General features: G+C 34.8%; 1 long non-coding RNA gene across 2 annotated transcripts in view; it reads left to right on the top strand.

Annotated features, from left to right (window-relative positions):
* Positions 1-10,948, top strand: part of LOC109499150 — a 64,760-nt gene that overhangs the window by 27,967 nt on the left and 25,845 nt on the right. The window contains exon 2 of one of the 2 annotated variants that reach the window (XR_006597074.1): positions 674-1,886. The exons of the other annotated variant lie outside the window; for it this stretch is intronic. This is a non-coding gene — a long non-coding RNA (uncharacterized LOC109499150). The remainder of the gene's footprint in view (positions 1-673; positions 1,887-10,948) is intronic. 2 annotated transcript variants of the gene reach the window in all.

Below are 10,948 nucleotides of genomic sequence, written 5' to 3'. Positions count from 1 at the left end.
GTGAGATGGGAAGCTTCTAGAGTATTTAGGGAAGACATAAAACCTGAGTTACGTTTAACAATATTCTGTTAGCTCCTGTGTGGAAAGCAGATTGTGTGTCTGAAAAGTGGGAAGGCAGGGAGGAGTCTACTGAGGGCTGATTGATTGCTCAGACAAGGGCAGTGGATTGATGTCAGAGTAAGTAGTCTAAAATGGAGTATATTGGAAAGGTAAAAGCAGGACTTAACCTGCCATGCTTAACTTCAATGACATAAGTCTACGGCCAGACATGGGACAAATTTCTTTATATCATAACTCCCAGGGTTAAAACACATCTCTGCCTCTCCAGCAGAGGAAGGACTCTATGCTAATTCCTTTCCCACTATGCCCTAGAGCTAATATTCCCCTCCCAGGGTCCCAACTCACGCTGCATTCTTTTTTCTAGGAAAGCTCACTCCTATTCTCTCAATTATCCTCTATACACAGATGTAAATCTAAAATTCCATCTCCAAAACCTTTCTAATGTTCCTGAAACTGTTTACAATTTCCTTCTAAATAAAACTCTTTCTTCATGCTTCAGGCATAGCAAACTCAAAACTAAACCCAATATCCAACTATCTCCCCCTGCATAAGTCTGCTTACTATCCAACAGACAAAACTAAATTTGTTTCATCTGTTCTGGTTACTTTCTCAGTGAACTTCAACTTTATGAAAATGGATGCCAAAGCACATTGACAACTAAAGATAAGAAGTTTTCAACTTATATATCATTTTTTAACAATCAGTAATGAATGGCTGGCCGGGTTAGAAATGAAAAAGCATAATATAGTTCATCTCTCACATCTCCTTCAGAGTTAAATAGAAGTTCGGTTAAATTATTAAGTAAAGGTTCCTTTAAGCACAGTGAAAATATATTGAAGGTTAGACAGTATCTGAGTGGATGATTTTCATTCTAACTTTTTAGTAAAATCCCACATACCATGCTATACTACAGTATAGGGTGGGATTTTTAAAATTCATAATCAGTCATGTATTTAATTTGAGCAGTATCTATTTGTTTGAAAGACAGTAAGTACTTTGGATAAGAGGGTATCTTAAAATCTCTCTCTTGGAAGGTACACTTAAGAATATCTCACCCAGTGTAGGAATCCCCCATAAAGCAATCCGTGACAGTCTTCCAGACTCTGCATGAGCCTGTTCAACAATGGAGTAATCATGAACCCTTATGGTAGCTAATGTACTTTTAAAAATTCTAATCATTAGGCTATTCTTTATTTCTTATTAAAGGAGTTATGGAAATACTGAGCACAGAAATATAATAAAGTCCAAACTACTTAGCATGCTGTTCAAACATTTTTACAAACTAAATTCAAATAGCTGCTCTATCTGCTTCATTGTTTACCCTTTAAATGAGCCTCACATACCTTCCCAGGCATAACTACTGTAAATATGTCTCTAAGCCAACTTCTTTCTACTTGAATATGAGCAAGTTTTTATCCTCACTGTACTTCAGTCTCTGTTAAAAAAAAATTGGTAATAACAAGGCCCACCCAAAATTGTGTGGAAAGGATTCAATGAATATTCTCCAAGTGTCTAGGACACCACCTAGTATGTATAACTAATTTATGCTAGGTCTTATTGTTGCTATTGCTGTTTTCTCATTAATATTAGAATTTTCCATATTTTCTTATTGCCTATCTCTGATTCTAATCCATTATTTTGACTATTTTCAGCCATATATTTCCTTTGACTGGAGTCATCTTTGGCTTTTTCCATCTTGATTTGATATTCTGCATATTCCAGCCTGTGACTCCTGGTTTTCACCCGTTAGCTTCACATACAAAGAAACCACTTATGAACTGCACAGGCTGGACTGCCCTTCATTCAGCTATGAATTAACGGTCAAGGTGAGAGCAGAAGAAAATTCCTAGAGTAACTGCTGCAGGCCCATATTGCAAAATCTGAGGTCAAATCTCTAACCACAGATTTTTTTTCACTTCTAAAGTTCATATCAGCTATTAATCCTTATCATAGAGTGCAAACTGTAGCTCTAATCTCTGACCTCCAGTCTTATTGGGATGTCATCGTGACTCCTGCTTGGTAAATTTTGCGATGTCCTCTGAGACCGCCTATTTTCTCTGTTAAAATGACTCAACAATGAAGACTCACATTTTCAGGGCATTCGAAGAAATACTTATCATTAATGTCTAAAAACTGTATCACTGCTTCTTTTCTTGCTTTGTTGTCTATTCTGCAAGGGGTATGTGGGCCTCATGGTGGTAAGAATCACCAAGAATTTTGCAACAACTTTCATCCCCAAAGAGCCAGTGTTTTAGTGATCTTCAAATTTACTGATATTTTCACTCCTTTTGCCAATAGCCCAGTAAAGGTAAATGAATATTCTGGATTTATATTGTCATGCCTCTTTTGGTATTTAGGCATAGCTGTGAATCTCTTTTGCAAATGCTGTACATGGCCTCTTAAGAGGGAGCTCAACACAGAACTTCCTGTGCAACTCAGTGTTTTAGATACCCTTTTATATTTTATTGAAAATAACTTTTGAGCATATTTTAAGATATGTTTTTCTCTAGCTTTTCATTAATCTTTATTTTCCTTTGGACTTACTTGTAATAATGTCAAATATAACTCGTAACTCCATTCTTACCTGCTTTTCACAACTAAATCTATGAATGGCCCCTATTAACACCTCAATCTTATTTCAGTCCTTGAGTTAGCCCTGTTAGAGGGTTATATCTGGATGTGACTTTTTAAAGAAATAGCCTACATATACCTTAAAAAAATTGTGTCCTTAAAGTCTAGGATATTGATATGCAAAACAATCCATGAAAAAAGAACCAGATTTTCTCAACCAATCTGTCATGGATTGATTCTTCTGTAACACACACACACATGCACACACACACACACACACACACACACACACCAAACCAAGAACTAGAAAATGAAATTTGAAAAAATACTCAAATTATAAACCCCAATTTTTTACTATTAAAATTACATTTCAATAAATATAAAAACTTATTTAAAAAAGTATATTGAAAATATAGGGAATAAACACAGAAAATTTTATTATACTTGCAACTATTTGATATCCTGCAATATAAACAAATGCCATGAGTGAAATGACATTATCCATAGTAAGGGTGTATCTGCACTTTTGAATGACAGTATGCAATGAATATTTAGTTTTAAGTGATGGGGGTGCCTGGGTGGCTCTGTGGGTTAAGCATCGACTTCGGCTCAGGTCATGATCTTTCAGTTCAGGAGTTCGAGGCCCACGTTGGGCTGCGTCAGGCTGTGCTGACAGCTCGGAGCCTGGAGCCTGCTTCAGATTCTGTGTCTCCCTCTCTCTCTCTGCCCCCAACCCACTCACACTCTGTCTCTGTCTCTTTCAAAAATAAATAAACATTAAAAAATTTTTAAGTTTTAGGGGCGCCTGGGTGGCGCAGTCGTTAAGCGTCCGACTTCAGCCAGGTCATGATCTCGCGGTCCGTGAGTTCGAGCCCTGCGTCAGGCTCTGGGCTGATGGCTCAGAGCCTGGAGCCTGTTTCTGATTCTGTGTCTCCCTCTCTCTCTGCCCCTCCGCCGTTCATGCTCTGTCTCTCTCTGTCCCAAAAATAAATAAACAATTGAAAAAAAAAAGTTAAAAAAAATTTCAAGTTTTAAGTGATGACTTTACATCTTAGTTGTTATTTGTTTGTTAATGTTTATTTATTTATTTTGAGAGAGAGTGTGTGCGTGAGCAGGGGAAGGGCAGAGAGAGAGAGAGAGGGAGAGAGAGAATCCCAAGCAGGTTCCATGCTGTCAACACTGAGCCTGATGTGAGGCTTGAACCCATGAACCATGAGATCATGACATGAGCCAAAATCAAGAGTCGAACGCTTAACTGACTGAGTCACCCAGGTACCCCCTTAGTTGTTAACTTAATTTAGGTTGTGTTGATGACAATAACACAGCCACAGATAATCTATAGGTAGTTTCTACCTATAGATTGGGTGCCACCCAAGCACCTCTCTGTCCTATTTTTTAAATTGACTTTCCTCCATTCTCTAAATATGTCTGATTATTTTTTGCTTGCCTTATCTAACATAACTTTATCATGGCAGTGGTATCCTAAATATTTGGAGGTCTGAGCACATTAAGTGGGAGACTTATTTAATTGCCTTATTCCTGGAGACCACCCTAGAACTCTATTCCAAGCATTATTCTGTTTTTGCAAAACCAGTGCCCCAAATACCTGTTTGGCAGGTAACATATGCTTATAAAGGCATTTTAAAAATAGACCATAAGTGATACATTATTTCATGTAAGAATTAGCAAATTACTTTTGGCATTAATCAGAAAACAGACAAAATTTTTAAAAATCATGCCTTAGCCTAAATATGGCCACCAAAATGCTAATGCTCCACACACAGACTAGATGTTTCTAATTGAATGGGGTTGATTTAATGGAGCATGTTAATATTTGTCGTCAATAACAACAGTTTAGCTAACATACCAGATGTAACAAACCTTTTATTTTAATGTAAGCAATTCCATGTTTTCCTGATCCACATTGGCATAAGCATTTTGTCTATTACTTTCCAAATGGCACCAACACCACCGTAACAATTGTATACTTTAAAAATACCTTAAAAATTGTACACCTTAAACACTCCCTTAAAGAAATCTATGAAAACACATTTGGACAATCACCTAGTAGTATTATAATAGTTTCACATGTTTCTTAGAAAGCTTTCACACTCTACAGTGAACTTCTCTTTTTTCAATCATTTATTAGCTTCTCTGTATTCATACATTGAATCTAGTCCCTGGGAATGAACTTTAATTCTCACCATCTGTGCCTTGGCCAGGAATGTCCATATTCCTTTGATGCATAAATACATCCCGAATATTTCTCATTCTGTTAGTAAGAGCTGTGAAGCACAGAAAATAATGTTTCAAAGAGGAACCATGAGGGATCATTTATTGCTCCAGCACTTTGAAAAATCTATGAAATTCCTTTATGTCTTCTTCATTATATTTTCAATGGAACAATTAGTTTGAGTGGCTACAAACACTGAATTTTCATGACCACATTAGCCTTTGAAGCCAAAATTATTGAATGCATTATTCTCTATGTGAAATATAGTGGGATGTGGTGAGTTGGCAATTAAAAATCATAAGTTGCCTCCAACTGGAAAACTCGTCGAGAGTTAATTTCCTAACAGCCTATCTGGTCACACTTTAAAACCCACGTAGTTTGCATAATTCAGTAGTTTGTTCCAAGGATATATTTTACAAGTCTTGAGAGCTGTAACTATGGCTTTTTAATATTTAGTAAAGCTTTTGCAATGGTAACATCTCAAATACAAAAGTAGTCCCCTGAAAACCTCGGATATAATTTCTAAAGGTAATAAGACATTCTCATGACTATTTTATTCAAGCACGCATCATAATTACCTCCAAATTACTGAGGGTACAGCTCTAGCACCAACTGAAGTAATTTCTTACTGTTTGACAGGGTAAATGAATGACACAAAAAAAATCTTCAAATCATCTGACTTTACTTCTCCTTACTGGACCTTATCTGTTTTGCATTTTTAAATTCTAAGCAGTTAAGATAATACATAGAAGTTCTGACTCTAGGCCACATATTGGCCCTATTTGGCCCTATTAGGGCCACAATTGGCCCTAAATTAGACAGTATAAATTAAATACTGTCTAATTTATAGACAGTATCTATAAATTAAAAAAAGTGAATATTTTAGGCTTTGGGTAGTACAGTCTCTGTGACGACTACTGGAATCAGCCTTTGTAGCATGAAAACAGCTGTAGACAATGCTTAAATTAATGGGTATGGCTGTGTTCCGATAAAACTTTATTTACAAAAGAAGTGGCTGATGAGATTTGGCCCTCAAGATTTGTCATGCTTGCTCAAAACAATAGAATAAGACCCATGCCTCCCATTTTCTCAAGTAAAAACTACTTTCCTGGTTGCAGGAGGCAGTCATATGAAAAAAAGGATATATTGTGCTTTATGGAAATATATTATATATTTGTTGCATCAGTCCTACTTCATTCACCAGCCTTTTGATAGTTAATTTTATATATCAAATTGGTTAGGTCCAGGTGCCTGGATATTTTGTCAAACACTGGTCTGAATGCTGCTCTGAAGGTACTTTTTGGATGAGATTAATATTTCGATCAGTAGAATTTGAGTAAAGCAGACTATCCTCCATAAAGTAGGTGGGCTTCATCCAATCAGTTATTTAACAGTATGTTCAAACATGATGACTTAATAAGTACAATTGTAGAAGTTAAATTCATATGTATCTCTACAAGAAACATTTTTTCACTTCAATAATTCTTCTGAAATAATCCTGCTCATTTATTTGTGCACGATTGCAAGTGAGGTGATAGATGTTAATTGGTTGGCTTCATTGCAACAGAAATACAAAGAATATTTATATCGTTAACATTATAGTCTCTGTATAGAATATCAGCTGAATTAATTCTAATGAGGATTTAAGTTTTCAGCCAATTCATAGCATCAGTTAGTAAGTCCTTGGAACATAAAGCCTCTGGTTAACATGAGATATCTGAAATTATTGGAATTATTAATATAAATTCAACTGGAAAATTCAAAGTTCAAAACAAATTGTTGGTGCAATGCAACACAAATACAAATTTTGCTACAACACACCATCTCAGTAAACATATTGCTTAGTAAACTGTGGAGTAGAAATCTGTTTGTAATTATTTACTGGGCACATGTAATAAAAATTGCATCTAAGTAAGCTATAATATTAAGGAAATAAAAATTGTCAAAAAATACTTATTTATCTTGAGAAAGATAGAGAGTACGTGTGTGCACAAACAGAGGAGGGACAGAGAGAGAATCCCAAGTAGTCTCTACACTGCCAGCGCTGAGCCTGGTGTAGGGGCTGGATCTCACAAATCCTGAGATCACGACCTGAACCAAAATCAACAACCAGATGTTCAACCACCTGAGCCACACAGGCGCTCCCCCACAAATGTCAAAATTTAAAAATATTTTATAAATACAATGTATGTTATATAAAATGTTGAGATAAAAATATAAATTTCTGCATACTAGAATATGTTTTTCTCTGCTAACTTATCAGGTAGATTTTGGAAATGTTTGCACCTTTGAAGAACTACTTTGCAAATTACCCTAACTCTGCTACAATGTCATATTTTTTTTTGTGAGTACTCTAAATTTTGTTTGCAATCTATTTAAAATCAGTTGACAATTATTTGTCAACATAAAAAATGGAGGCAAAAAGCTTCAAGATTTTTGTTACATAAGTAAATCTCCCAAATTAAAAAGATATTTGATTTCTTCATTATATTGTAGGAATAAACAAATTAAACAGTACAAGCTCAAATAGTAATTTTGAAATTCTATCATTGGGTTTTGTTTTATCTCAGCCTTAAGAGAAAAATATTTTAATAGTTTTTTTCATATTAAATAAATAAATATATTTCAATATTAGAATAAAATAAATCGAGAAAGACTGATATTGCAACATCTAAACTTGGAAAAATTCAAAAGAATTTTAGAGACAACTTGAGTGACTTAACTTTTCTGGGAAAAACATTTTCATGTATAAATAATTCATTTTCTTTAGTCCCCTTTATATAATCATCAGAGCCCATCTCTCCAGTGTAGAGAGATGGAAGGTAGGAAGGGGTTAGAGATGTATACTCCTTTTAGAGGGTTATGCAAAAGTGAACAATGTTATTAACTATGCTTCATCTGGGATTCTCAAAAATTTAGGTAAATATATTGTGGAGGAAAGAAATACCTATCTTCCATAGTCTCGGGCAAGATTTTATACAAATCCTATTTAGCATCTAAATAATTTATGTATATATTTCATTAAAAATCTCATTCATGTATCCACTGTTAACTATTACTTACATAATAATACAAATATTATTTTCGATCTTAGGGTAAATGTGAAGTTTCAGAGAGAAGGTCAGTGTATGCCATGTTCAGACTGCCCATATCCCTGGGCTTCATGCTCACAGGGGTAAATCTCAATGAATTTAATCTTTAATAAATTCTTTGATAAAATAAGGGGTAAGGTGTAGCCTGTGAAGCAAAATGACCTTCATGTAAAACCAGTTATTCTCATGGTCCCATACATCAAGCTTGCTTTCTACTTAATGATCTTTCAAGCACTTAGGAAATTGATAGAATCAACATGTCTGTAAGATGAATAATCATGTTCAGACATAGACTACAGAAGTTTTATGTATTCTCTGGAGTAAAAAGCAAGTATTATGTAAATACATGGAATTAGAAAGGAATACATACAGTAATAATAATAAAGACAGTTTTATCAACAAAATATGAAAATTAGTCAGGAATTTGCAATCTTTGAGACTGTTTATCAGATTGTCAGTAACATTGATACATTAAAAGATTTGTGGCCTTATTATACCCCAGTGATCCCAACTATAAGTCATTTATTGAAAATTATTAGTTCAAAAATAATTCTATTTAAGGTTTTTATACTTTCATCTTGTTTTTATTATTTTGTTGAAATGTATCTATTCATAATTATATACATAGTATAAATGTTAAAGATGAAATAAAAAGTCCTTGATTGACCAACACAATGTTTTTAGAAGTCCTTTGATAGTAGATTACAATTCCATTCTCTGTATTTTTACCATCGAAGTCTTTTATCTAACCTTAAGTAAATTAAGCTAACTATTGCTCAGTAAATGAGATCAGTTGGACCAAGTTACACTGCATACAGAAGTAATTTCTGTCTCCTAATAATATGTGGGCTGTATTACCTTTTTATTTTCTCATTGTTGATATGGTAACTGAATATTTTGATTCTTCAAATTTATTAGCAGCCAATTTTCCTAATATTAAACGATAAGAAAAAAATACGTATTTAACTATACGTCTGAACTCTGGTTAGCAGAAGTTTAATTCTATATCTATTCAGAATTACAATCTGGTATGGAAAATACAAGTTATTTATTATTTTATTTAATTATAGAAACATTGAATTGAGTAAAAAGCAATAAGATGCTTCCTTTCCTCTTACTTTTGTTCCTAGTGGTGTTTATAATCTGGGAACTTGGCATAGCTTCTATACCCTTCTTCTATCCCAAACTCCAACTACATTTCTTTCCCAGAAACACTGAACAAAATTCTCTAACAAGAGGAAATAAAAACTTAACCTTTCCTCCCCTATCAAATAGAAGTAACAGAGACAAAGAATTAAGTCCTCTGAGAGTTTACAATTGCACTTATTCTTTAAAGGGAGCATTTTAGGGGCGCCTGGGTGGCGCAGTCGGTTAAGCGTCCGACTTCAGCCAAGTCATGATCTCGCAGTCCGTGAGTTCGAGCCCCGCATCAGGCTCTGGGCTGATGGCTCAGAGCCTGGAGCCTGCTTCCGATTCTGTGTCTCCCTCTCTCTCTGCCCCTCCCCTGTTCATGCTCTGTCTCTCTCTGTCCCAAAAATAAATAAACGTTGAAAAAAAAAATTTAAAGGGAGCATTTTAAAATGTTCCTTCCAGGGGTGCCTGGGTGGCTCAGTCAGTTAAGCATCCGACTTTGGCTCAGGTCATGATCTCCTTTGTGAGTTTGAGCCCCGCATCAGGCTGTGTTCTGACAGCCTGGAGCCTGCTTCAGATTCTGTGTCTCCCTCTCTCTCTTACCCTCTCCCACTCATGCTCTGTCTCTCTCTCTCTCAATAATAAATAAAATTTAAAAAAAAATTAAAAAATAAAGTGTTCCTTCTAAGAAGACACAATTGCATTTGATAATTACCTTCCTACTTTGTCAATAGTAATAATTTAAGAATCTGAAAAATAAAACTCAAGTACTAGAAAATATAAAAAAAATCTGCTAGAACATGTAATCTGCTGAGAAATTTCCTTCATTATTTTTTATTTTTTATTATTTTTAATGTTTATTTATTTTTCAGAGAGAAAGAGAGTGAACAGGGGAAGGGCAAAGAGAAAGGGGGACAGAGGATCTGAAGTGGACTCTGTGCTAACAGTAGAGAGCCCAATGTGGGGCTTGAACTCATGAACCATGAGATCATGACCTAAGCTGAAGTTGCATGCTAAACTTACTGAACAACCCAGGCACCCCTCCCTTATTATTTTTTAAGATAAAAGTTATCATTCTTATAAACCTGTAATAATGTAAAATGGCTAGAAAAATTTTTGTTTCACAAAAAAAGAACTGGCCTAAATACCATTCTCAAGTTTATCATTTTTCAAATTCATAGGTTAGAGAAGCCTGTGGAAAGTAGTGAAAAAAACAGCCTATGGAGGCAGACTTTATTATCTGACATGGGCTAAAAGCTTAACATATCAGCTACATGATTAGGGCCAATGGTTTAACATCTCTAGACATTTATGTGGGTATGTACAAGTACACAACTCATGAGACGTTTATGCTGAGCTAGGCACTGTGGTAGGCATCTTATTATATACTTTTTTCTCAAATAACCCTCATGACAACTTTATGAGTTACATATAGCATTCCTTACCTTATAGATAAATTGAGATTACTTTAGAGAAATCAAAGCAATTTGCTCACAAATACTACACCAGTAGCAAAGGCAGAATTTTAAATTAATTGGTCTAGCATCAAAGCCCATTAATATATAATTGTTACATTGCATCACTCTATTAAGAATGATCTGTTTACAAATAAAATTATCCTTGGATTATGTTCAAAATGCTTTAACAGTTACTATTCATTATTCCATGAAGAACTAGAGGGATCAAAAATTTGGCAACAGAAGTTTTCTAGCATCTATCTACTGACCCCCCACCCCCTGAGTATGCAATCTTCTAATGTAACCCTTTAATGGCAGATTATAAACCCATGAGAATATTTTACATGATGGGTGCAGGAAGGTTGCATTATTCTTCTTTATAAGAATTATGGAGTTTACTAAAT

This window comes from Felis catus, chromosome B1 (genome assembly GCF_018350175.1).
Source record: "Felis catus isolate Fca126 chromosome B1, F.catus_Fca126_mat1.0, whole genome shotgun sequence".
Lineage (NCBI taxonomy): Eukaryota > Metazoa > Chordata > Mammalia > Carnivora > Felidae > Felis > Felis catus.
Note: the sequence above shows the minus strand (reverse complement) of the source record. Positions and strands in the feature narration are given on the sequence as shown.